Source organism: Balaenoptera physalus (genome assembly GCF_965194825.1).
Source record: "Balaenoptera physalus genome assembly, chromosome: 2".
NCBI classification, from domain to species: Eukaryota; Metazoa; Chordata; class Mammalia; order Artiodactyla; family Balaenopteridae; genus Balaenoptera; species Balaenoptera physalus.
The window spans coordinates 160298635-160325465 of record NC_138883.1 but is presented as its reverse complement, the minus strand read 5'-3'; the positions used below and the strand labels follow the sequence as shown (position 1 = coordinate 160325465).

The 26831-nt window shown below is 44.5% G+C and overlaps 1 protein-coding gene and 1 long non-coding RNA gene across 6 annotated transcripts in view; both read right to left on the bottom strand.

Moving 5' to 3' along the window:
- Nucleotides 1-26831, bottom strand: part of CAMK1D (calcium/calmodulin dependent protein kinase ID) — a 413272-nt gene that overhangs the window by 297456 nt on the left and 88985 nt on the right. The window lies entirely within an intron of this gene.
- Nucleotides 1946-23855, bottom strand: LOC309655055. The gene is made up of 2 exons (XR_014260587.1): nucleotides 23790-23855; nucleotides 1946-23747 (listed from the first exon to the last, which is right to left on the bottom strand). It is a non-coding gene; the product is annotated as an uncharacterized lncRNA (long non-coding RNA).

Sequence of the window (26831 nt, the reverse complement as noted above, 5' to 3'; positions counted from 1 at the left end):
CTAGGGCACAATAAAAAACTGAAGAATGAGTAAGGGCAGACCCAGGCCACTGTTCATAGAAAAAAAACTATGAACTAAAACAAAAAGGGCATTGCTACTACCCACTGGGCTGGGGCTACCAGGTTTCCATTTTCCCTTCATTGCTGAGTAAGCAGAATGGCTTTGAGCTGGGAAACTGTGTAGGGTAGACAGAAGGGTATGAGCTGGGGGTGTCAGGTGGGCATAGATGTGAATGCTGGATATGTCAACTATTAGCTCAGACGTCTTTGGCGAGGGGCCTCTAGGACCCTCAGTTTCGTCGTCTGTAAAGGGAGAAATAGAATGCCAACCACAGAAGGTTACTGGGAGGCTTCATGGAGGGAATCTATGTAAAAGTGTTTACATAGCAGGTATTTAATAACTGTACAGTTTCCTCCTCTTTGTACTAGCCAGAGAATTCAACGATATTTTTCATCAGCAAAACATGAGGTACAGAGCATAGCGTGGAACTTCACTGAGAAGCCCTCACCAAGAATCCACACCATGGTGTCTTCTGAAAGAGAGACTGACTCCATGACAAAATGGTAGAATGTCCCCAAGCCATTAGAGAGGACAGACAATCCTTTAATGTGTCGAAAGTCACAAGGTGAAGGGTGGTGCCAGGCCTCAAAGCCTGGTCTTTTCTGCTATACAGGCTCACCTCAGAGATATTAAGGGTTCAGCTCCAGACCCCGAAATAAAGCGAATACTGCAATAAAGCGAGTCACTAAAATATTTGGTTTCCCAGTGCATATAGAACTTATGTTTATCCTATACTGCCATCTATTAAGTGTGCAAGAGCATTATGTCTAAAAAAACAATGTACATATACCTTAATTTTAAAATACTTCATTGCTAAAAAATGTTAACCATCAGCTGAGCCTTCAAGGAGTCATAATCTTTTTGCAATAGTGATATCAAAGATCACTCACTGAACACAGATCAGCATCACAAATACACTAATCATGAAAAAGTTTGAAATACTGCAAGAATTTCCAAAATGTGACACACAGCCGTGAAGTGGAAAGATGGCTCTGACAGACTTGCTCCAGGCAGGGTTGCCACAGTCCTTCAGTTTGTAAAAAACACAATGAAGCGCAATAAAGCAAAGTGCAATAAAACCAGGTCTGCCTGTGTATCAAATATATTCTCCGTCACTAGAAAGGCAGGTCACAGCAAAGGCAGTGACAGCAGGGGCTCCTCCAGTCCCAGACGAGAAAGGCTCCCAGGCTGACTGCCCAGCCCCACCAGAGCAGATGCACGCTGACGGGTGATGCTGGGCCTCATCGGCCTCCTTCCTCAGTGAGGTCTAAAAGCACGTGAGCACACCTGGACAGGTGCACACAGCGAATGATTCTGCTCTGGGACAGAAAGGAAAAAGTTACGTAGCTTTCTTCCCCCTGCCCCCCACCCCACCCTCCATCCTCCACGTAGCCGAAACCACATCCCCTCTGGGCATCCCGGCTTTGCCATGGTCTTACTAAGTGACCCACGGAGGGTCCTTTTTCCTGTAATTCCTTTTCCTCAAACAGACCATGGGCAGTGTCGGTCTGTCCCGGCGCCCTGGGAAGGGTTCTGGAACTGTAATGGCGCTGCCAACACCCATCAGTGCCCCGTGGAAGAGCTTCCTCAAAGCCTAACCCCTAAAGGGCAGAGAACTTGCCTGTAATTCTATGTTCTGCTCTCCGCGGTCTGCTCTGAGGGGAAAGCCCCACCTCTTTCAAGCCCATCTCTTGAAAAGAGTAGAAAAATAGCCCTTGTGTTGTTCCAACCAAATCCTAGCATAAAACCCCATGTGTGCCACTCCCTAGACGGAGTCTCCTGGGGAGGGACTCAGTATTGGGGGGGAAGATCCATCCTGATGCCTCAGGGCCAGTGACAGGAAAGTGTTTTATTTCTGCTCTCGCCTCTGACGCGTCTTTCTCTCTTCTTTCTTTGCAGAAGCCGCTGGAAGGTAAGAAAATCATGAAATATGCACGTGGATATGGATTGTGGGCAGCAAGGATAAAGCAGTCCGGTTCTCATCAGAGTGAGAAGAGGTGTAGGTTCCTGGCCGTGAAACAAGACCCAGAATCACCCATCCGCATCTTAGCCAAGGTTGTCAGTCGCCCCAAATGACCCTGTCCGTTCAGCTCTAAGCACTGAGATTGATTTTAAAAAGACAATCTATGAAAGAACTGCTAGGGAAGTTTTTATTTACTTGATCCCCTTTCCATCCCAGGTGCGTCTAGCCCATTAATCAACCAATAATATAAATGATAATAAAGCACCAAGTTTGGTATGGATGCAAAAAAAAAAAAAAAAGGAATTAGTAGAAGCCGAGAACATAGATTTCAAGTATGGCCCAAGGCAAGTTTTTCTGCAATCAATGCCTTAATTTATCCACTGCTAAAATTGGGCGTGAATATCTGCTACCTAAACGCTATCGTGAAAATGGAGAGAAATCCTTAACTTGGGTGCCATTTCATGGAAGGAAAAGGTTCTACATCCAAAGCAGGGCAGTACCATTATTGCTTCTCTGTGCTACTTCTTTTTTTTTAAGCATTTTTAAAAATTTTATTTATTTATGGCTGCATTGGGTCTTCGTTGCAGTGCGTGGGCTTCTCATTGCGGTGGTTTCTCTTGTTGCAGAGCATGGGCTCTAGGCATGCAGGCTTCAGTAGTTGTGGCACGCGGGCTCAGGAGTTGTGGCTCGCAGGCTCTAGAGCGCAGGCTCAGTAGTTGTGGTGTGTGGACTTAGTTGCTCCCCAGCATGTGGGATCTTCCCAGACCAGGGGTTGAACCCATGTCCCCTGCATTGGCAGGCAGATTCCCAACCACTGCGTCACCAGGGAAGTCCCTCTCTTTCTTTTATAGGGAGAAAGCCCGTGATTTCAAACCCATATGTCTCAGAATGAAGACTCCATTTCCCATCCCCCCTTGCATTAGGCGTCGCTAACCGCCTAAGCTCTGGCCCAGTTCACATGCACCTTGGCCCCTTTTTCTCTGTCTCTTCATCCATTTTGCTGCCTGGGATATGGATGCCCCATTTTGGAGCATGAGCTCAAGGCCACACAAGGCAGAGCAACAAGCTAGAAGGAGCCTGGGTCCCTGACACCATGAACCCACGCCAGCCCCAGACTACCCACCAGAACTTGTACAAGAGAGAACAGATCCTGTTTCACCCATAATTATCTGTAGTTTTCTATGACTTGCAGCCAACCTTAATCTTAACTGATATATTAAAGTTCAACAATCTGAAATTTTAAACCTGGACATGAACTTCAAAAAGACATTAACAACCAAGTTAATTTACTAAGACACTTGTCTACATCCTTTAGTGAACAAAGGAACATTTAAGCAAACACAGACGTTTAAAAGAACATTTAAGGAGAAAGCAGCTTTTTCTACAGTAAGTGAATATATATCTCCAATTTTTTAAATCTTTCACATCATTAAATCCTTGACAGACAACAATAAATTGGCCTGTACATTCTTTCTGTGTTCTGCTAGTGTAACATATTGGTGTCTTGCCATCCTTTCAAAATTGACTAAATATTTATTCCTTAACTTTCCAAAGGACATAAAACCTTAAGTGAGTAATACACCCAAATGAACCATTCTGGCATCCTGCATTTCTTGGAGAGCTAAATATTTTGCTCCCTTAACTGGAAAAAAAATCTTTGATTTTAAAAATTAAGACTTTTCTTTTTTTAAAACTGGAAAGAACTGACCCGTTAAAGCCTTGGATACATGGAAAAGGCATATCATTGTTTGAACTAACTGTAAATATTCTTGATAACATTCAGTTCATTCTAAACAGTCACAAAATTGACGTCATCATTGTATCCTGCATTATCATAAAATCATGTGTACACATGACAGTTAGAAGAAAAAACTATTTGTCTATATCTGGGAATGTTTTAGGCAGTAAAAAAGTTGAAGGCACTTTCCTTTCTCAAAAACAGCATGGGCTTTCACTCTCACTGTGGCAGCAAATTTTGTTGTGAGAAATTCACAAGAGTGAAAAAAAATGTGCTTCCTTTGAAAGGAACCAGAATCTAAATTTTCAGCCCATTAGTTCACAGTTTATTCTTTTTTTTTGGCTGTGCTGTGTGGCTTGCAGGATCTTAGTTCCCCAGGCCCCGCCCCCGGCAGTGAGAGCACCAAGTCCTAACCACTGGGCTACCAGGGAATTCCCAACGTTTTTTTAAATTGCAGGATTTTGACAGTGGTGTCTTTAATCCTAAATGAGATTTTCTCCTGAAACAAATTCCATCTCCAAGACTCCCTTATCCCACTGACTTCTAGTGTATGTTTAGAATCAGTTTTTTTTACTAGCTCTCAAACTCAAAACAATGAGATAGTCAGCTCTTAATCAACCAAAACAATAAAGGTGAAAAGTGACAAGAAAATCGGAGGCCACAGCGAATACAAAAGCAAATGCAAAACTATCAGGCTTGGTGACACACCTGGCTGGCATGATAAGGGTGGGGGAGGGGAGACAAGGAAGCAGGTCTGCCTTCCTCTGTATAACTTTCTCATATAATAGGCGTGTGTGTATAAAACTAATGTTAAAAATTAGCATGCGTTTCCCAAGCACACACCAACTGAGAAGGAAAAACGGTTCAAAAATAAGCTGCATGCCAAAAATATTCAGAGTGAAGCTAGCCTGGGATTGAAGCTTTCCCAGAGATAATCCACCCTTGATAATCTGGTTCTATAACTGAATTTAAGCTTCTTCTAGTATTTGCCTTCATCAGATGTACTATTCATGGCTGAGGGTTATTTTGTCAGTACTGACATGACACCTGCCAGTCCTGGAACACCCCACTTTGCTGAGAAATTCATAGCTCCCCTTGAAGACCCCTGGCAGGAGCAGTACCTCCCCTTCCACAAGCACTGTGCTGAAAAGATCTTCATTATGTTAAGCCATGTCTCAAGTCCAAAGATAAACCTCCTGTAATAGTCCTTCAATGACTCTCACACAGTATTTTCCCTCCCTGTCCTCAAATTGCAATTCCTGCATTTTAAAACAACATGTCCCATTTGTCCTTCTAAAGCTCAGGTGAGGGGCGGGGCTTCCACCAGAAAACAAGTGTATCCTCACTGGCACCTAATCTTCAATCCACTTGATCCCACCCCACATAAAATGAATAACTTAAAGCAGATATACAAACAGGCTGATGTCACAGGCACTATTCTAGGCTAAAAGACATCATCTTTTCTCCATGAGATATTATAATACTTATGAATTCCTCATCTATTTATGCTGGTGGTGGTGTCTTTAATTTCCTTTTGCATGCATTCTCTAAGAGTGTGATTTCTCCACTACCAAAGAAACGTAATTGACACCATTTATAAAAATAAATTTCCAATGGCAGGCTCATTCTCACTGCCCATAGGACAACTGGGATTGGGTCTGAGCAGGCAGATGCTTAAAAACAAAGATGTGACGCTCCCAAACTTCAGACTATACTACAAAACTAGAGTAATCAAAACAGTATGGTACCGGCACAAAAACAGACACATAAGTAAATGCACCAGAATAGAGAGCCTAGAAATAAACTCAGGCACTTATGGTCAATTAATCTACGACAAAGGAGGCAAGAATATACAGTGGAGAAAAGACAATCTCTTCAATAAATGGTCCTGGGAAAAGTGGACAGCTGCATTTAAAAGAATGAAATTCGAACACTCTCTAACACCATACACAAAAATAAACTCAAAATGGATTAAAGACCTAAATTTAAGACCAGATACTATAAAACTCCTAGAGGAAAACATAGGCAGAACACTCTTTGACATAAATCACAGCAATATGTATATATTTTTTTGGATCCATCTCCTAAAGCAAAGGAAACAAAAGCAGAAGTAAACAAACGGGTCCTAATTAAACTTAAACACTTTTGCACAGCAAAGGAAACCATCGACAAAACAAAAATACAACCTACTGAATGGGAGAAGATATTTGCAAATGATATGACCAATAAGTGGTTAATATCCAACATATATAAATAGCCACAAACTAGCTAGGTAGCCAGAAATGAGGGCACCATAGTCTTTTCACCAGTGAATAAGGGAATGGGGCGATCCAGAGTACCCTGGCTCACTTGTCTCTTATCTGTGGTCCACATATAAATTTCAGGCAGTCGGTGAACTCCTGAAATTGTCTGCAAAACTGCAGGTGTGTGTGTGCATATGTGCCTTTTTCTTGTGAGAACATGCACAGCTGGCATCAGATATTTTAGGCAACGTGAAAAGGTGAAGAACTTGCACGGGAGGATCTTGAAAGGTTCCTTCTGACCCTAAGACTTCGTAAGGAGGGCTAGGCTGTGTGTGCTGGCCACATCTCCAGCAGGGCCACTCTGCACCCCAAAGGCACCTGCCCACCTCCAGACATCAGCCTGGGCTCCTCAACCTTCACAGAAATCACTGCTGCTGGCCCCATTGTCATTTGCTTCTAGGAGACACCAGAAAGACCTGTTTTCAAGACAGCCCAAGTGGCAGACTGGAGACAGCAAAACGGTTGTTTATAGAGATTCTGTCTATGTGGGTCAGTGAACATGTCACAATGCCGTGTTAAGTTACTGACAAGAATATATAAGCAAGTGTTCAAAGGTTTCATCCATTGATAAACCGCATTGCACCTGCCAGACTGGCCACCAGGGAACCACATAGGCAGCACTATGGATGCTGGGAGTATGCACTCAGCCAAAAACAGGCAGGAGTGGGGCCATAAAATCCGCCCCGGAGAGGAACAATCTGGGGTCAACTGCAGGGACAAGAGTAGCCGGGTCCTGGTGTCCAGCTCAGAGAGCTCCAAGCCCTGTCTCTACCAGGCCACTCATATGCGCCAGCGGGCAGGCTGGGAGACCACACGACTGTGGGGGAGAGGCAGTCAGCTCCCCTTATGGGAAAGGTCTCCCTTCTGGCCACAGGGCCCTTGCACAAATGGATATGATTGCAAATGACGGCTGCTGGATGTGCACTTTTGTTCCTCCGGTTTCCTAGTGAAGGGAAGCCATCATGATGGTGTTCTAGGCTCTCTGCTTCCAACCTCCCACCTTGGAGAACGGCCCCAGAGCAGAGGGACACAAGCCCGGGGCCTGCAGGCATGAAATCCACAGTCGTTGCCGTCCAGAATGATCCTTCTCAAAGAGGTCACATATTTTTTTAAAAATTAAGCCTCCAGCTAGAAACGTATTAAACAGAAGATGGTGGTGAATCACTGCTACGGGGCTTTGAATGATTTTTTAATGAGTGGGTGTCTCTCTGTGCCATGATCTCAGCAAATCTGCTCACACTATGTTACAGGTGAGGGAAGGAGCCAACTCACCAGGTTCTCACGGCTGGTAGGTGGCAGAGAGGGGATACAGAGCCAGCACTCATTCTGAACTCAGAATTCTTCTACTACTCAGCCTGTGATGGTGGAGTCTGGGAATCTTTCATTCCAGTGAGATTTTCTTTTAGAAAAAGGAATTGTCCTTCCAGATGCAGAAAAAATATATATATATATACATCTCCTTAACTTTGCATCACCTCTGAAAAGTAAATTTAAAGTGAACTTACCCCATGAGGCCGTATGACTTTAAAACAAAAACACAAGTTAATAAAATAAATCAATGTGTTCCCGAAAAAAGCAACATCACCCGATTTAACCTCTGCCCTTAGTTTGGTGACTACTTTGTCCAGCCTGATGAGCTCAATTACCTGCCATCAGTTACAGAGCAGAACAGCATGGCCCAGACATGCCCAGATATTTTCTATCAAAGCTTGAGAGTCTGTCTTTAGACACCCAACACATAGTTCTTTCAGGCTGTTACAACAGGACACTATAGACTGGGTGGCTTCTAAACAACAGACATTTATTTCTCCAAGTTCTGGAGGCTGGAAGTCCAAGGCACTGGCAGATTCAGTGTCTAGTGAGAGCCCACTTCCCATCTTCTTGCTGTGTTCTCACATGGTGGAAGGGGCAAGGAGCTCTCTGGGATCTCTTTATAAGGGCACTAATCCCATCAAGGGGGCTCCACCCTCATGACCTAATCACCTCCCAAAGGCCCCAACTCCTGACACCATCACATTGGGGGTTAGGTTTCAATATATGAATTTTGGGGGGACACAAACATTCAGTCCATAGCACACACACATGCACAGCCTCCAGTGACCCATAGTTACAATCAAATGTGTGTGGGGCAGGATGATTCTGCAAAAGGCATGGAAATGGGCCATGGAAATGTGACTGTGTCCAACTCAATAAGCATTATCAGATCCCCAGGGTCTGCACAGCATTATTTCGTTTTCATTACAAAGTGAATGAAGCAGGAGAACCTGGCCTTACTCCCTTACACAAAGAAAGTAACAACGAAGGGGCAGTGGGAATGGCATCCTGACATTTTTCTTCAACACCCATCCCATTTCCTCCTTCTGTCTTAACGCCTTTTTCCCCCTCCATCACTTCCCTGACTTCCGATTAAGCTGGGGTGGGCCCCCAAACGCCCGTTCCACACCACAGGAATTCCACACCACAGGAACCTAACAGCCACGGGTGGCAAAAGCATCTAGCAAGTCAGGGTGTCAGAGCGCCCTGCCAGCAGCTGGCTCTGATAGCAGTTCCATGGGCTGTATTGCTGTTTCATAACACTTATTGCACTCTAATTAATTTCAAAACAATGTCTCGACGTCATCCTCTGCCTCCACCTACTAGGCAGAGGAGGGACAACCCTTGAGTGGTTTCCCAGGCCCAATTAAGGCTTCACAGCAGAGGCGAGGGCTGCGGCACAGGAGAGCACTGCTCCCAGGCAGGGGCCCATGGAGATCGCACCCAGAAAACCTTGGAGACCCCCCAGGGAGGCACCGGCCAGCTCCCTCCTATGCCCTGGCTGGGTGTCACCCACATCTTTCATGCGTGGGTCTGCAAGCGTGGCTGCCCCGTTCACAGCTGTCCCACGCTACCTAGAGCAGGGGACACAGTGTTTACCAGCGCGCTCCGCTTGTGCTGAAGGTAGGAATGCATCCGAGGTGTCGCCTGGCAGCGCACGGCTCTCTGCAGAGCTGGCCTCTGCTTGCAAAGAGCTGCCTGCGACGTAGATGGTCAACCTGAGGCCAGTGAATGTGAGGGCTCGAGATAAAAGCTCGGGCAAGAGGTGGTGGAGATGAAAGGGAAGGGATAAATAGCATGAGCAGGTACCCACGCTGCAGGAACTACCACAAAAAGGAAGCATGGGAAATCCCTCCATTAATTCACATCATGTGGACGACCTCTATTAAAAAATCTACTCGGGGGACTTCCCTGGTGGCGCAGTGGTTAAGAATCCGCCTGCCAATGCAGGGGACAGGGGTTCAAGCTCTGGTCTGGGAAGATCCCACATGCCACGGAGCAACTAAGCCCATGCGCCACAACTACTGAGCCTGCGCTCTAGAGCCCGCAAACCACAACAACTGAAGTCCATGCGCCTAGAGCCCGTGCTCCGCAACAAGAGAAGCCACTGCAATAAGAAGCCCGCGCACCGCAACAAAGAGTAGCCCCCGCTCGCCGCAACTAGAGAAATCCCGCGCGCAGCAATGAAGACCCAACGCAGCCAAAAATAAATAAATAAATACATAAATTTATTTTTAAAAAAATATACTCCGACACCTGCACCGTATATGGGACCAGGACCTGGCTTATCAGACTGCTGTGGTCTGATAAGTCGAGTCCACACTTCATTTGGGGCTTCGTAGGAGACTCTAAAGATAAGTCATTTTCTCATAGAATACTCATCCAGGGCATATGGAAGAATCACCATCACATAAAGGATTGGGGTACCCACTCTGTGATTTGGGGGAGTTTGGGAGGCCTCTATCCTCAGAAAAAAAATCTGCACCCTTTAAAGAGTTATTAACATCATTAACTTGACCTCGCACTTGCAAGTCTCTGAAGCATCCTACTAAGTTGTTATCCATCATTTTCATCTCAGGGTGAATGATGTGGTGGGAATGAGTGTGGGTGACATCTGGGAAGGGAGGGGAGCTTGGGAAAGGTTTCCTGAGACCCTAGGAGGGGGTGTTTCCCAGGCTTGTGCTGATCAATAGAGACCCTGAAATGCCCAGGTTATTAACACAAGAATGGAGGGGCCAGGGGCCCATAAGCTTTGCTTTTTACTGAATAAGCATCTATGAATAGATATTTTTACACTTCTATTTCAGATACTACTGACGTTTGCTGACTCCTGCCAAGGGTCTGTGCTGGACAGAGCATTCTGCTGTCAAGAAAAAGAGAAAAATCTCCATCCCACTGACTCTTGAGAGCTCTTTTGAGCCTGACACCACTTTCTGACAAGAGGAATCCCTGGTAGGACCCATCCCATCAGAAATGATTCCAGTTCCCTGGCGCCTTCCCTCTGGGATACGTGTCATTGCGGCAGTGAGCTGAGGCTTGCTGCAAGCCCTTGAATGATGAGAAAAGGACTCACATATTGACTCGGGGTCAATCCAATAAAATCAAACCCAAATAAACAGAAAGGGTACAAATCAACCAAAGCTCTCTCTGCCACAGGGCAACTCCCAGGTCCATGCCAGTTGTTCGAGAACAGTCTGTGAAATAAGCCATCATATTATTAACCTTGTGAATTGATCAATAAGGTCACTCAAGGTTAAGCAGGAGAGGCTGGCAGCAGAGGGGCGGGGAGCTCATTGGAGGTAGTCCATGTGTAAATTAAAATCTTCAATATAAAAGCGGGAGCTTGTTCATTAAAGGGACCTTGTGGAGAAACCTATTTTTCAAGTGAAAAATTAGCTCCTAACTTCTCCTTTTGCACTGGTTTAAATTTTTATGCACTATACTTTCTAAAAGTAAAGCCCCTGTGACTGTAAGTCTCTGACCCACGAGCTGTTACATGAAGACTAGACCATGAGACCCCAACCTCTACTGCTCTGCTCACTCACTGCCTTCCTAGGAAATCCTGAAACAGAGCTGGGGGCATCTGGGGTGGGCCACAAAGTATGACTGTACTTGGCAGACGGCTGTATTAGTCAGCATTCTACAGAGAAACAGAAGCAACAGAACCAGAGAAACAGAATCAATAAATAGACTTAATATAAGGAATTGGCACACACAATTACAGAGGCAGACAAGTTGCAAGATCTGCAGTGTGAGTAGGCAAGTGGAGACCCAGAAGAGCCGATGGTGTAGTTCCTGTCTGAACGCCAGCGGACTCAAGACCCAGGAAGAGCTGCTATTTCAATTCAAATTCAAAGGCAGGAAAAAGCCAATTTCCTAGTTCAAAGGCCATCAGAATTATGTATCACAGATTATATGATCTAACAACTGAATATTGTAAATACACTTGTCTTACCTCTCAATAAAAGGGTACTTTTCTATTTTTTTTTAAAAAAAAGGAATTCCCTCTGATTTAGAGGAGGGTCAGCCTTTTTATTCTATTCAGGCCTTCAACTGATTGGATGAGGCCCACCCACACTAGGGAGGGCAATCTGCTTTATTCAGTCTACTGATTTAAATATTAATCTCATCCGAAAACACTCTCACAGACACACTCAATGGTAACATTGGACCAAATGTCTGGGCACCCCAGATCCCAGTCAAGTTGACACATAAAATTAACCATCACAATAGGAATGGCTGTTTTCTACAAGGGCGAATCCAGGGGCAGGTGTCAGGGGTCCATGCAAAGCTGAGGATCCCAGAGTAAACTTGGCCAACATAGAGAAACCAGACTTCAGGGTTGGAACACAGCCATGGGACTCCCAGGGTGTGGAAAGTGTCTTAGCATCAGGCCCTCTGTCCAGAGGCCCACAAGGACACCAGAAGGACCCGCCTGGGGCTGAACTTTGTTCTATCGTGAATAGTGCCATTACAAGAGACAGTGACATACCCATATTGCTGTCAGGTGTTACACCCAGTTAATCTGCAGGGGGAAAAAAATGACATCTTGGAATTTTGAACAATGTTCTTGTCAAAGATCCAACCTTCCCTGGTCTGTGACCCTGTTGGGACTCATAAGTCTCTGAGACAATGTTAACACCCTCTGTTCGCAGAAAAAGAAACTGAACTAGAGAGAGTTTGGGGTGCTGTGGCCGAAGCTGCACAATCGGCCATCACAACCTGAGCCCTTGCCTTCCCTCCCAGGACCCTGCGGTGCTCCCAGCCCCGCCAACCACTGCCCTGACCTCCCCCAGCTTACACGGCTCCGTGTGACCGGGCCTCCCCGTCCTCCACCGAGTCAGCGGCGGATGGTGGCCACCACATGTGGGTGGTTGAGCCCCTCCGCCGAACCTGGGGGGTTCGCTGCCACTGGCCTTTCTGGACGTGATCCACGGCCTTCACCACAGTCACGCTGCCTGTCTCTATGCAGAAACAGGAGCGTGGCGGCTCCAGAACCAGCACAGGGTCCTCAAGACGCCCTCCATCCTCCAGGAGCCGCCACCAGGCCAGGCAGACTCAGGCCCCATCAGTGTTTCAGCTCCGGGGGGACAGGCGAGGTGGCCATGACCCTCAGCCTCAGCGCCCGGCCCTCCCCTCGCCTCCGTCTCCCTCACTCACTGCAATAATCTGCTTTAGCCATATCTGCTAAAAATACACCTCGCTTCTCTGTGACACTTACTAATACAGTCTATTTCAGGCCTGTTTGCATTCTTATGTACAAATGCCCGTACGGGTAGCAGTGAGTATGTGCAGAATGTCAGAGCATTTCCTTCAGGAAAGTTCCTCTCGGCTCTGCTCAGCACATACATCTGAGAAGCAAACCTTTCTGCACTGGATGGGAATTGGATATAAAACCTTCCCACGCTGGATGGGCACTGGGGATATAAAAGAAAAAGGCTGGGGTCAGAGGAGAAAGGAAGAGGCCAAGAAGGAAACGGCTGTGCACGCCGTGAAGTCCACAATTCCTTCTTTTCACACCTACTCCTCCCTCACGGGCACACACCCAGACCCCAGAGTCACGGTCACCCCAAAAGCAGCTGCAGAATGGCCTCTCCACTGAAGCCACAGGACACATGCTAGAAACCGGGAGAACATCTTAAAAAAAAGGCACAGACCAGGCTGAACTCCACAAGCCATCCCCAGGAAGCTGTCTGCCACGGCTGAGGCCCGGGGAAGTTATCATGTCCACTGCACAGTGGTCCCCTTGTATGAGCTCATCCTCCCCTGAGCGACGACCCTGCTGGCCTCCCTCGGCCGTCTTGGAAGGCTCCCTGACTTTCCTGGCGTTTCCTAGAACTTTGGCTCTCTCCTCTAATACGTGGGGGATAATGACAGCTCTCCATCTCTCATCTTTGCCTTCCTGGGGGGAAGGAGGGAGAAGTCTTGCATGACCAGTTTTCAAAGGTCTTACTGCGTGCTGCCTTCTTCTTGTTTTGTCCCAGATCTTACTTTCTCCTAACATATTTAATTCATCTTCCTTTATTCGGAGGTGAAACACCAAGGCAAACAGTGGGTGTCACTGGCTGCAGAGAAGGTATGCAAGGAAGGGAGAGAAGAAGGACCCCAGGGCTGGGGCCGGAACAGGAAGGAGGATGCCTGGGGGAAGCCGGAGCTCAGAACCCAGCTGGTGTCATGTTGATGTCTTTCCGATTGCAAAGCTCCTGGGTGACAGACACGTAGATAAGCACAGAGTGAAGCATTTAGAATGCCAACTCCACCCTGCCCTTTTTCAGCTCCCAGGACCTTGGCTGGGTGCACCAGCCTGAACTTGGAGCCACTGTTCCCCAGTTAAGAAATCAGATCCTTAAAAAAAACATTAAAACATTTTAAAACAAAAGCGTGAGACTGAATGATGGCCTCTCAACCAACATAGACTGGAGTCTCCCAAAGTCTGGAATTCGGGGCTTTGCCAGCCCCACACACACAGGAAATGGCCGGACAGAGATGCTTAATGGTAGGAAGGAGGAAGCTAATCCAGCCAGAAATTATCAGAATGAAGGATTACAGAAAAAGCTAAAGGTACTTCTCTGACTGTATTATCTCTTGAACACTTAGCTAGCACTGTGATCCGGGCAGGAAAATGATTATTAACAACCCTGACATAGGAGATTCTAATGCCTGAAAATTTCATGAACTCCAGCAATAGCAGAATCTTACTTATCTAGGCTTGATTCCACCCTCAGTAATGGAAAACATTGGGATAAACAAAGAACCCTCCAACACCAATACGGCACCCCATCGTGAGTTCAGATGACCAAAATTAGTCTTATCTCCTTGCAGTCTATCTTCAGGTGCTGCCGCTGAATCCAATTACCTCCGTGTAACAAAAAGTCACAATCACAAGCTGTTTATCATGCATGCCCCGTGGGCTTGTCTTGGAAGCCAGCACAGATGCAAATGTGTGTGTAATATACACACGAATATGGAAAAAAGCCACTAACGCTGAAGTTTCCCAGACCTCATCCCTTTTTATTTTCTCTGCTAGTCCTCTGAATAGCTCATCTTGAAAACTGTAGCTGCCAAGACAGAAGAATTCACTGCTTGAGAAGGAAAAAAAAATTCCGTTATTCCAACTTTCTTTCCTTGAGCCTGAGGAGAAGAGTGATCAAGACTGGTGAGATTTCTTCAGCGAGAAGAAGTTTATTTCTCCAGTTAGTTACCAGGTGGTACAAAGGAAGTGGGAATGCAGGTGAGATGACCTCAAGGCCCTCACAAGTGGTCCCCACACATCCACCCAGCTCTGAACGTGAACTGCAAGAAATGCCTTTCCCCCTCCCAGTGCCCCATCTGCTCTATCACATCTCCGCTGAGTGCGTTCTGTGGACCACGGGGGCAGGGGTGGAGACAAGCGGGGAGAGGGAGAAGGAGCAGGCGGTCCCAGTTCACTTCCCTCTCTTCAGAGGGATTCTAAAAGGCTGAAAGAGGTAATTATTGCTTCTGGAGCTCTTCAGCTGTAAGATGCTCTATAAATACCAATAACCACCCCCTCGAGGGAAAACACGTTTCATTACAGCGGAGGTAAATGCTGCAGCAGCCTGCAGAAAAGATGGGCTGCATCTCGGAGGGATCTTCTGGCATCCTGAGTGCACCCAGAGTAATCACCAGGTAGAGTGGGTGACCCACACAGCATCCTGCTTTGACTGGAGAATGGTGCACCCCAGATTGCTGGCATCTCATATGTCTATCCATTTTGATGTGTCCATGCGATGCACACTCATTAAGGCCCCCGCTATCTGCCTGAGGGGCAACTATAGCATTGTGGTTAAGTGCCTGGGCTCTGGAGCTGGGCTGCCCGGCAGGAAGGCCGGCTCTGCCCACACACCAGTAGTCTGACCTCAGGCAAGTCACAGAATCTCTGAGCAGTGAGGACATGGAGGTCCTCACTCATCACACAGGGATGATAACAGAAGCCACTTCACAAGGTTATTGTGAGGATTCATCCGGTTCACCTGTGTCCAGGAGTCAGACCTCTGTCTGATACACAGGGAGAGCGAGAGAAGGGACCACTACGGAACTTACCTACCAAATGTAAGGGTCCGTAGTATTTCATTTATGCCTTGACTATTTTAAATTCGATTATTTTAGCATCAAAATCAAGGTGAAAAAGGAAGGAGTTAGCAATTAGAAGTGGACCCAGCACTTAGCCATGTGTGGAAAACACAGAAGTAGAAGATGAGGTCCCTCACTGGGGGCCTCCAGAGCCCCGACAATGAAGGGTATTCAGGTGTTTTAGCTGCCAAGCGGTAGCATATAAAGGGAGTGGGGAAAGGAGCATTATGCAGACACTGTTTAGAACTGCCAGCTCATAGCAATCATAAAGCAGACAGGCTTTTGGTCTGGAGAGAGAACTAGAGGTATCTGAGTTCAAATACTGGTATTTAAAATATATAATGGAATACTGGCAAACAGAATCCAACAGCACATTAAAAGGATCATACACTATGATCAAGTGGGCTTTATCCCAGGAATGCAAGGATTCTTCAATATATGCAAATCAATCAACGTGATACACCATATTAACAAATTGAAGAAAAACCATATGATCATCTCAATACATGCAGAGAAAGCTTTCGACAAAATTCAACACCCATTTATGATAAAAACCCTCCAGAAAGTAGGCATAGAGGGAACTTTCCTCAAAATAATAAAGGCCATATATGACAAACCCACAGCCAACATCATCCTTAATGGTGAAAAACTGAAACCATTTCCACTAAGATCAGGAACAAGACAAGGTTGCCCACTCTCACCACTATTATTCAACATAGTTTTGGAAGTGTTAGCCACAGCAATCAGAGAAGAAAAAGAAATAAAAGGAATCCAAACCGGAAAAGAAGAAGTAAAGCTGTCACTGTTTGCAGATGACATGATGCTATACATAGAGAATCCTGAAGATGCTACCAGAAAACTACTAGAGCTAATCAATGAATTTGGTAAAGTAGCAGGATACAAAATTAATGCACATAAATCTCTTGCATTCCTATACACTAATGATGAAAAAATCTGAAAGTGAAATTAAGAAAACACTCCCATTTACCATTGCAACAAAAAGAATAAAATATCTAGGAATAAACCTACCTAAGGAGACAAAAGACCTGTATGCAGAAAATTATAAGACACTGATGAAAGAAATTAAAGATGACACAAACAGATGGAGAGATATACCATGTTCTTGGATTGGAAGAATCAACATTGTGAAAATGACTCTACTACCCAAAGCAATCTACAGATTCAATGCAATCCCTATCAAACTACCAATGGCATTTTTCACAGAACTAGAACAAAAAATTTCACAATTTGTGTGGAAACACAAAAGACCCCGAATAGCCAAAGCAATCTTGAGAAAGAAAAACGGAGCTGGAGGAATCAGGCTCCCTGACTTCAGACTATACTACAAAGCTACGGTAATCAAGACAGTATGGTACTGGCACAAAAACAGAAATATAGATCAATGGAACAGGATAGAAAGCCCAGAGATAAACCCACGCACATATGGTCACCTTATCTTTTTTTTTTTTTAAATACCATAAGCCTATTTTCTTTTTTTTAAAGATTTATTGATTGATTGATTGATTGCTGTGTTGGGTCTTCATTTCTGTGCTAGGGCTTTCTCTAGTTGCAGCAAGCGGGGGCCACTCTTCACCGTGGTGCGCGGGCCTCTCACTATCGTGGCCTCTCTTGTTGCGGAGCACAGGCTCCAGACGCGCAGGCTCAGTAGTTGTGGCTCACGGGCCTAGTTGCTCCGTGGCATGTGGGACCTTCCCAGACCAGGGCTCAAACCCATGTCCCCTGCATTGGCAGGCAGACTCTCAAGCACTGCACCACCAGGGAAGTCCCGGTCACCTTATCTTTGATAAAGGAGGCAAGAATATACAATGGAGAAAAGACAGCCTCTTCAATAAGTGGTGCTGGAAAAACTGGACAGCTACATGTAAAAGAATGAAATTAGAACACCATACACAAAAATAAACTCATAATGGATTAAAGACTTACATGTAAGGCCAGACACTATAAAACTATTAGAGGAAAACATAGGCAGAACACTGTTTGACACAGCAAGATCCTTTTTGACCCACCTCCTAGAGAAATGGAAATAAAAATAAAAGTAAACAAATGGGACCTAATGAAACTTAAGAGCTTTTGCACAGCAAAGGAAACCATAAACAAGACAAAAAGACAACCCTCAGAATGGGAGAAATTATTTGCAAATGAAGCAACTGACAAAGGATTAATCTCCAAAACATACAAGCAACTCATGCAGCTCAATATCGAAGAAACAAACAACCCAATCCAAAAATGGGGAGAAGACCTAAATAGACATTTCTCCAAAGAAGATATACAGATTGCCAACAAACACATGAAAGAATGCTCAACATCATTAATCATTAGAGAAATGCAAATCAAAACTACAATGAGATATCATCTCACACCGTTCAGAATGGCCATCATCAAAAAATCTACAAACAATAAATGCTGGAGAGGGTGTGGAGAAAAGGGAACCCTCTTGCACTGTTGGTGGGAATGTAAATTGATAAAGCCACTATGGAGAACAGTATGGCGGTTCCTTCAAAACCTAAAAATAGAACTACCATACGACCCAGCAATCCCACTACTGGGCATATACCCTGAGAAAACCATAATTCAAAAAGAGTCATGTACCAAAATGTTCATTGCAGCTCTATTTACAATAGCCAGGACATGGAAGCAACCTAAGTGTCCATCGACAGATGAATGGATAAAGAAGATGTGGCACATATATACAATGGAATATTACTCAGCCATGAAAAGGAACGAAACTGAGTTATTTGTAGTGAGGTGGATGGACCTAGAGACTGTCATACAGAGTGAAGTAAGTCAGAAAGAGAAAAACAAATACTCTATGCTAACACATATATATGGAATCTAAAAAAAAAAAAAAAGGTCAGAAGAACCTAGGGGCGAGACGGGAATAAAGATGCAGACCTACTAGAGAATGGACTTGAGGATACGGGGAGGGGGAAGGGTAAGCTGGGACAAAGTGAGAGAGTGGCATGGACATATATACACTACCAAATGTAAAATAGATACCTAATGGGAAACAGCCGCATAGCACAGGGAGATCAGCTCGGTCCTTTGTGACCACCTGGAGGGGTGGGATAGGGAGGGTGGGAGGGAGGGAGGGAGATGCAAGAGGGAAGAGATATGGGGACATATGTATATGTATAGCTGATTTGCTTTGTTGTAGGGCAGAAGCTAGCACACCATTGTGGAGCAATTATACTCCAATAAAGATGTTAAAAAAAAAATAAAATAAAGATCGTTTCAAAAAAACAAAAAACAAAAAAACCTCCCCTGTAGATCTTAAACAATTCCTGGTAGATGTGTGGGGCAGGACAGGCAGATTTTGTATAAAAGATTATACCATCTTCTATAAAAGAGTATACCTTGTATAAAAAGTATAAAAGAGAACCTGTAAAAATGACATATTAAGAACTGAGGTGTCTCCCTTTGTGTTTTGATTTTTTGTATTGACATGCTTTGATTCCTTTCTGTTTTTCTTTTGTGTAACTTCTAGAGGTATTTTTGTTTTGTGGTTACCTTGGGACTTACATAAGATATCTTATAACTGTCTAACTTAAGTTGTTAACAACTGAAGTTTAATCACATACAAAAACTCTACATTTTAACTTCTCTCCCACTTTAAGTTACTGTTGTCACAATTTACATTCATTCCTAATATGTATCTTTAAACGTATTTTAGTTATAGCTATTTTAAATAATTTTCTCTTTTAACTTTTATATTTGAATTAAAATAGATTTACCTACACCAAAAAAAAAACACATTAAAATAAAATAAAACGTATAATGGAAGTCCTTAGAACATGTTCTGAATTGCTGAAGTGTATTTTTAGTAAGGAACGGTGAGAAGAATCATGTCCAAACTGACAGTGTCTGGAATCCAAGAGCTAAGGAGAGAACATGCTGGAAGAATTTCATCTTGGATTAAACACCACCATTACCTGAAACAACTCTGGCAGAGGTCACAAGGGCCTCCTAACAGCCAAATGCAGTGGACATTGGTCGACCACTGTCCCCTCTGGAATCTAACAGTTGATGGCTTCCATCCCCCTCAATCTCCTCCCTTTGACCTCCAACACACCACCTGTCCTAGTTCTCCTATCCTCACCCTTACCTCCCTCCTCCTCCTCCTCTGGGGCTCCTTCTTCCACCCACACGGCTGCCATACCTCCCACTTCTCTTCCAGCCCACCCACTGAAATCCCATTCTTCCTGCTCTGGAGTTTGTGTCGTGCACATGAAGATAATGGAATGACAAATCCCTAGGTCAGGCACCATCTCTTCATCTTGGTCTATCGTCTACTCTGTCCCCTAACATGGATACAGAGGTGAACAAAGAAGAGGCTGGTCTGTCTTTGGTCTCCTCTTCTTGTGCCTTTTTTTTCTCTCTGGCAATCTCATCCCCCTGGGCATTTGGATGACCTACCTCATGGCTACCTCCAGCTCCAGATTAATCCTGAGCCCTGGAACTTCATACCCCACCACTACTTCCCTCCACCTGGATGCTCCACCAGCATCTTGAGATCAGGATATCTGTAAGTGAACCCATTACCCTTCTCATAACATCCATCATGACTCACCCCAAATTCAAGTTCAGAGTTGGGTACACAAATTCAGGTGGAAAAACTTATGACACTGAATAGCAATTTACTCTCCTAGTTTCATCTGTCACCTTCGAAACGAACCAAGATGATATTAAACCTCACAACAGATGTGACCAAAATAAAAAATCCTGACACGATAAGAGAAACATCTATAAAGAAATGTAACCATCCTCTTTGAATAGGACTCTAAATTCACACTAATTATACTGTATCTTTATTTCATTTTCTAGTTCCATTAGACAGTTGTGAAGTAATTATCCCCACCTTGCAGAGCATTCACAGATCCATGGAGTTTCTTCTCCTAGTTTGGAGAAGTCCAAAGTAGATGTACTATCTGTCATCTCTCAATACCCTCCCCATTTGCCAGTCCTCCTAGTTAATAGGGCCATGCGGTCACCCAAGCTAGAAATATAGGACTCCCTCTAGACTCTTCTCTCTTCCTCGTGCCCCACCATGAAGTGCAGACTCGTGAATGCCCCTATTTCTACTTCCTAGACTGTGCTCAAATAAGCACTGCTCTCCTTGCTCCTCCCCCAACCCCCCATTTCTGCCAGCACTTCCACAGCTCAGGGAGCAGTCACCTCCTGCTTGGAACTTGTCAGTAAGTGCTTCCTGTCTCATGTCCACTATGCTTCCTATTTCATAAAAGTGAGGAGGTGAATGCATTCTAAAACATGCTCCCCCCTGAAATCTGCAGCTAATATTAAGTATGATTCAACATGGTAGGAAAGGAAGGAAAAGAAGGAGGCAATTTTCATGCCCATAAACACAACTATACCATAGTTCCCAAACCCAGAACTAGGAGGGGTTAAAACTTTATGGAAGACCCAAAAGAACTGAAAGCAGAGAACTGAACAGATATTTGATATATATTCATAGCAACATGATTCACATTAGCCAAAAGATGCAAGCAACCCAAGTACCCATGGATGGATGAACGGATAAACAAAATGTGGTCTGTCCACCTAGAGATTATCATACAGAGTGAAGTAAGTCAGACAGAAAGACAAATACCATATGATATCACTTACGTGTAGAATCTAAAATATGACACAAATGAACTTATCTACGAAACAGAAACAGACCCACAGACATAGAAAACAGACTTGTGGTTGCGAGAGGGGAGGGGTGTGGGGGAAGGGATGGACTGGGAGTTTGAGGTTAGCAGATGCAAACTATTATATAGAGAATGGATAAACAACAAGGTCCTGATGTATAGCACAGGGAACTATATTCAATATCCTGTGATAAACCATTATGGAAAAAAATATGAAAATATGTATATATCTATGTATAACTGAATCACTTTGCTGTACAGCAGAAATTAACACAATATTGTAAATCAACTACACTTCAATAAAATAATTTTTAAAATGTGGTCTATCCATATGGTGAAATATTATTCAGCCTTGAAAAGGAATGAAATTCTGTCACATGCTACAACATGGGTGAACCCTGAGGACATTATAAGTGAAATACACCAGACACAACAAGACAAATATTATATGATTCCACCTATGTGAGATACCTACAGTAGTCACATTCACAGAGACAGAAAGCAGAATAGTGGTTGCCAGGGGCTGGAGGGTTGGAGGGAAATGGGAAGTTGTTGAATGGGGTGTACAGTTTGTTTCAGAACATAAAAAGAGCTCTGGAGATGGATGGTGGTGATGGTTGTACAACAATGTGAACGTACTTAATGCCAATGAACTGTATACTTAAAAGTTGTTAAAATGGTAAAGTTTATGTTATATATATATTAAAAGTTTATATATATATAAAACTTTATACATATATAAAGTTTATTTTATAAATATATATAACTACAAAAAAAGATAAAAAAAAAAAAAACAACCATCACGGACAAGGTACCAGTTAGGGTCACTGTCAAAGAGCAGCTGCTTCCCTTGTCTTCCAGCAATTCCCCAAAGAAATCACTGTACCTAAAGGTACTGTTAGCAAAACTGCCAGCTTCCCATCCAACCCAGAAATGGAAGGAAGGTCCAAAGAGACTTAAGAAAAGCATCTAATAAAAAAAAAAAATTCCTTTTATTATATAGCAAAATACTTAAAACCCTATCAGTATATTTCTCATTTAAGTCAAACATTAAGTTCCATTAGCATATAGGGTATGTTTTGTTATAAACGAATGTTGGTTTAAAAAATAGGTTCCAGAATTGCCTTTTCAGTATATAGAATTCTGAGAAAGTGATTATAAAAAGACTATTCCACCAGATTCCCCCACAAAAATTGCAGGGACTTCTAAGCAGCCTTCCATGGAGAATCAAGTCTCCATCTGTCTCCAAAGAGAAAGAATTATCTACACAAACCTCAGGTTCTTTCCCCCATGACTTGACACCCTTCCACGGCCCCTTGGGGCCAGCACGGTAACGTCCAGCTCTGCAGTATGAGAGGCAGCAAGCTGAGCTGTTAGAGGATTACTTCTGGGCTATCTGGTCACCCAGAGGTGACTCCTGACTTGAATCCCAGTTCCACCCTCTGCTGTCTGAAAGACTTCCTGTAAATCTCAGCCTCTCTAGCCTCAGTTTATTTATCTGTAAACTGGAGACGATACTAGTTCCTTCCTCTTAGAGTTGCCATGAGGATTAAATGAATTAATAGCTATAAAATGCTCAGTGTTGTACACATAATAAGGATCATGTAAGCGTTAGCTATTGTTATCATTTTGATATACAAGAATCTTCATGATGTGGCCACAGCCTCTTTTTCCAAGTGCAATTTCTGCCCTTGATTCCCGCACGGATCACCCTGCTACCTGATCTTCACCAACACATCACACCGTTTACGCCTCCAGCTTCACATGTGCTGTTCCTTCTGCCTGCACGCCCTTCTCCCTCTGCCCCTCGCTGACCTGGCAAACGCCTGAAGGGGTGCCAGTTCACCGTGGGTGGCTTTCCTGGCTCCTGGACAGACTTATGCCCACTTTCCTTTGGGTTTCTGATGGCCCTTGCCCACCATCAAAGCAATCCCCACCTTGGACACGTGTCTGCTCACCTGGCTCCCCAGGTGAGGGGCAGAGGCAGAGGCTATGCCACTGATCCCTACACACGCGGCCTCAAGCAGAGGGCCTGGCACACAGAAGACATCCAATCAAATATGAATGAATGAATGAATGAATGAATGAATGCTGAGTATAAAAAGAACGAGACTAATACTGGGAATGAAAGAAGAGGAAAGAATGGGACAGGCTGGACCCAGGACACATTTCACGTGGTCACCTGATAGGCAAAGCCAGCCCCACACTGAAAACTGGGTTCACCATCTTGAATGAGATGCTTTTCCAGCTAGAAGTCAACATCGGGACGAGTGAGCTCAGGCCCCAAAGTCAACATGAAAGAGAATCAAAAGAAAGTTGCCCCATTTGCACCCAGGCACAGGGAGGCAGACCAGGGCTGGTGCCCACTCTCCAAGAGGAGGAAGCCGGCTCCCACCACCTACAGGGAGCGTGCGCACAGGCAGGGAAGCAGGCTCAGTGAGCAGTCGCTCGACCTCCGGCTTCTGATCTACACGGGCCAACAGGGAAGGAGAACTAAAAATAAACGTGCAGGAAACAGACACAGGGTGAAAGAAGAAAGGGAGCAAGAGAGGAAAATGAGAGGGCACTAATGCTACTCTGACTGCAAGAGGGAGGGTCAACCCCAGCCCCTCCACACACACACAAACACACACACACACACACACACACACACACACACACACACACACACCACACACATACACACAGTGCATACACACACCACACACATACATACACACACACATACACACACAGTGCATACACACACCACACACCACACCACACACACACACACACACTTGTACATACATCACACACACCACACACATACACACACGTGCATACACACACCACACACATACACACACATACATACACACATTCGTACATACATCACACACACCACACACATACACATGCATACACACACGTGCATACACACACTCGTAATACATCACACACCACACACATACACATACATACACACATACACACACGTGCACGCACACACCACACACATACACATACACACACGTGCACACACACACTCGTACATACATCACACACCACACACACATACATCACACACACCACACACATACACACACGTGCACACACCACACACACCACACACATACACATACATACACACCACACACATATACATACATACACCACACACATGCACGCACACATACATACATCACACACATACATGTACATACACACACGTGCATACACACACCACACACACTCGTACATACATCACACACACCACACACATACACACACGTGCATACACACACCACACACATACACACACCACACACACACCACACACACTCGTACATACATCACACACCACACACATACACACACGTGCATACACACACCACACACATACACACACGTGCATACACACATTCGTACATACATCACACACACCACACACATACACATACATACACACACGTGCATACACACACTCGTACATACATCACACACCACACACATACACATACATACACACACGTGCATACACACACCACACACTGCACACACCACACACATACACATACGTGCACACACACACTCGTACATACATCACACACCACACACACATACACACACACCACACACTCGTACATACATCACACACGCCACACACATACACATACATACACATAACGTACACACACACCCCACATACATGAGAGGGCACTAATGCTACTCTGACTGCAAGAGGGAGGGTCAACCCCAGCCCCTCCACACACACACAAACACACACATACACACATATGGGGGCCCTGTTTAGTACAGAGGCAGCAGTACACTGGGCCATGACGCTCGCTACAAACCAAGACTGGGTTTCTTGGGATTCAAAAGGCATATATAGTATTCTAGGGAAGATTTATATGAGGAATATGCCCAGATATGTCATTTAATGAGAAATGGAAGAAACAACATACAATATGAAAGTAATTGTGTTAACTATTTATGCATAGAAAAAGCCTGGAAAATACCTTAAAAATTTAATAGTGGTTATTTTTGAGTGGCAGGATTAGAGCTGATTTTTACATTCTTCTTCAAGTCTTTATATATTATACAAAGTACGGGCAGCACTTTCCTTAATTTACAAAAGCAAGCTTAGACATACTATATAGAAAGCCAAGGTTTTCAAAGCATCAGAGAAAATCATTATGAAATCTGGGAGGCAAACGTAGCCATCGAGGCTAGCTGTGTTTCTGTAATAATGGGCATTTTGACACAATCTGAAAAACCTAATGATCTGGTTGCTTACTAACATGTGAACATTTGGAACCACTGAGACATATCTTTGAATACAAAGAAAAATCTAAAGCAATCAAGCAGGAATTCACCATCCTTTTTCTGATTTTCATCCATTTACTTAAATATCAGAATATGCCCATAAGAAAATGTTCAATACTTAAGAAGAACCTAGTAAACCAACAAAGTGAGGACAGAGAAAAAAACCTGCCAGGAATAACAAAGTTCAGCGAGAACTGATTATGTATCAAGGCTTAAAAGAATAATTTAACATGTGCATTTTCCAAACCCCTTGAAAGGGTCATTTCAACGAAATTGTTCCCCAAGTAAAATATAACATTAGTTTCTCCAGAAGCTGCAAATTTGGAAACCAGATTCTTAAAAACGTACTACATAATATTATACTATATTTTCAAAAGCATATTATTATATTAGCTTTTCCTGGGAAAAAAAAGTTCTCAGGGTTCCCACATAGTAAGTTGTTGTTTACGCAGTTATTTAAGAATTAGTAATTCCTGTGAGAGGCGTGTCTTTTATTTTCCAAATCTATAGCAGAGGATGGCAAATCAAATAAGGGAATATTATACAAATGTCACCTCCCTTGGCTGTGTCTAAGCAAAGGCAGGGAATTACTGCAGGCTGTCCGTCCGCACACCCCAGAGGGAAAGCCTGCCTCAGAGGCAAGAGTTAATTCCATGAGTTAGTTACTTGGACAGTCCAAAATGCAGACATTTACAGGTCTACATATGCAAAGGACGGGGGGTGGGCGGGGAACCTCGATCTTCTAACCTAGAACACTGAACTTAATTCAGGAGTATAAAAATGCTGAGTGTTTTTCTCTCTCCCTAAATAGAAACAAGGCCACCTTCCCACTTCAGAGAAGCCCCCTTAAGCTCAGGGGGACCATGACATCCAGGGTCCCAGGAACAGAACCAGCTCTTTGCCCTACACTACACCACTATCCTCCTCTTCTCTCCCCGTTTCCTCTGTGGCAGGGGAGCTACAGGTCTCCCTCTGTGGAGATGCTGACTTCATTTCCATTAGCCTTAATGATCCACCTTTCGGGGGCAGGATACTGTGTGGGCTGCTGAGGGCAGATGAGACTTGGGAAGAGACCGCTAAATAATGCATAAAAAGAGGCGCTACCAGCCCTCCAATACCTAATTATTTGCTTGCCTGAATCCAATAAGAAAAACAACCCCATGAAAGGAAAGGATGACAAAGACAGAGGCTCACTCTTCTCAAACCTTCAGGAAACTCTGGTTCCGAAGGGGGAGGGTGTGGTCTGGGATTTGGGTGCAGACCAGACTTGGAGCTGCCGTATGTCTAAACCGTCACACGTGATCCTGCCACGTGGACTCGCGGCTGGAGGGAAAGGGGGGTCCGAGTGGGAGGGGTGCCCACCAGGGGGGACAACTCATCCC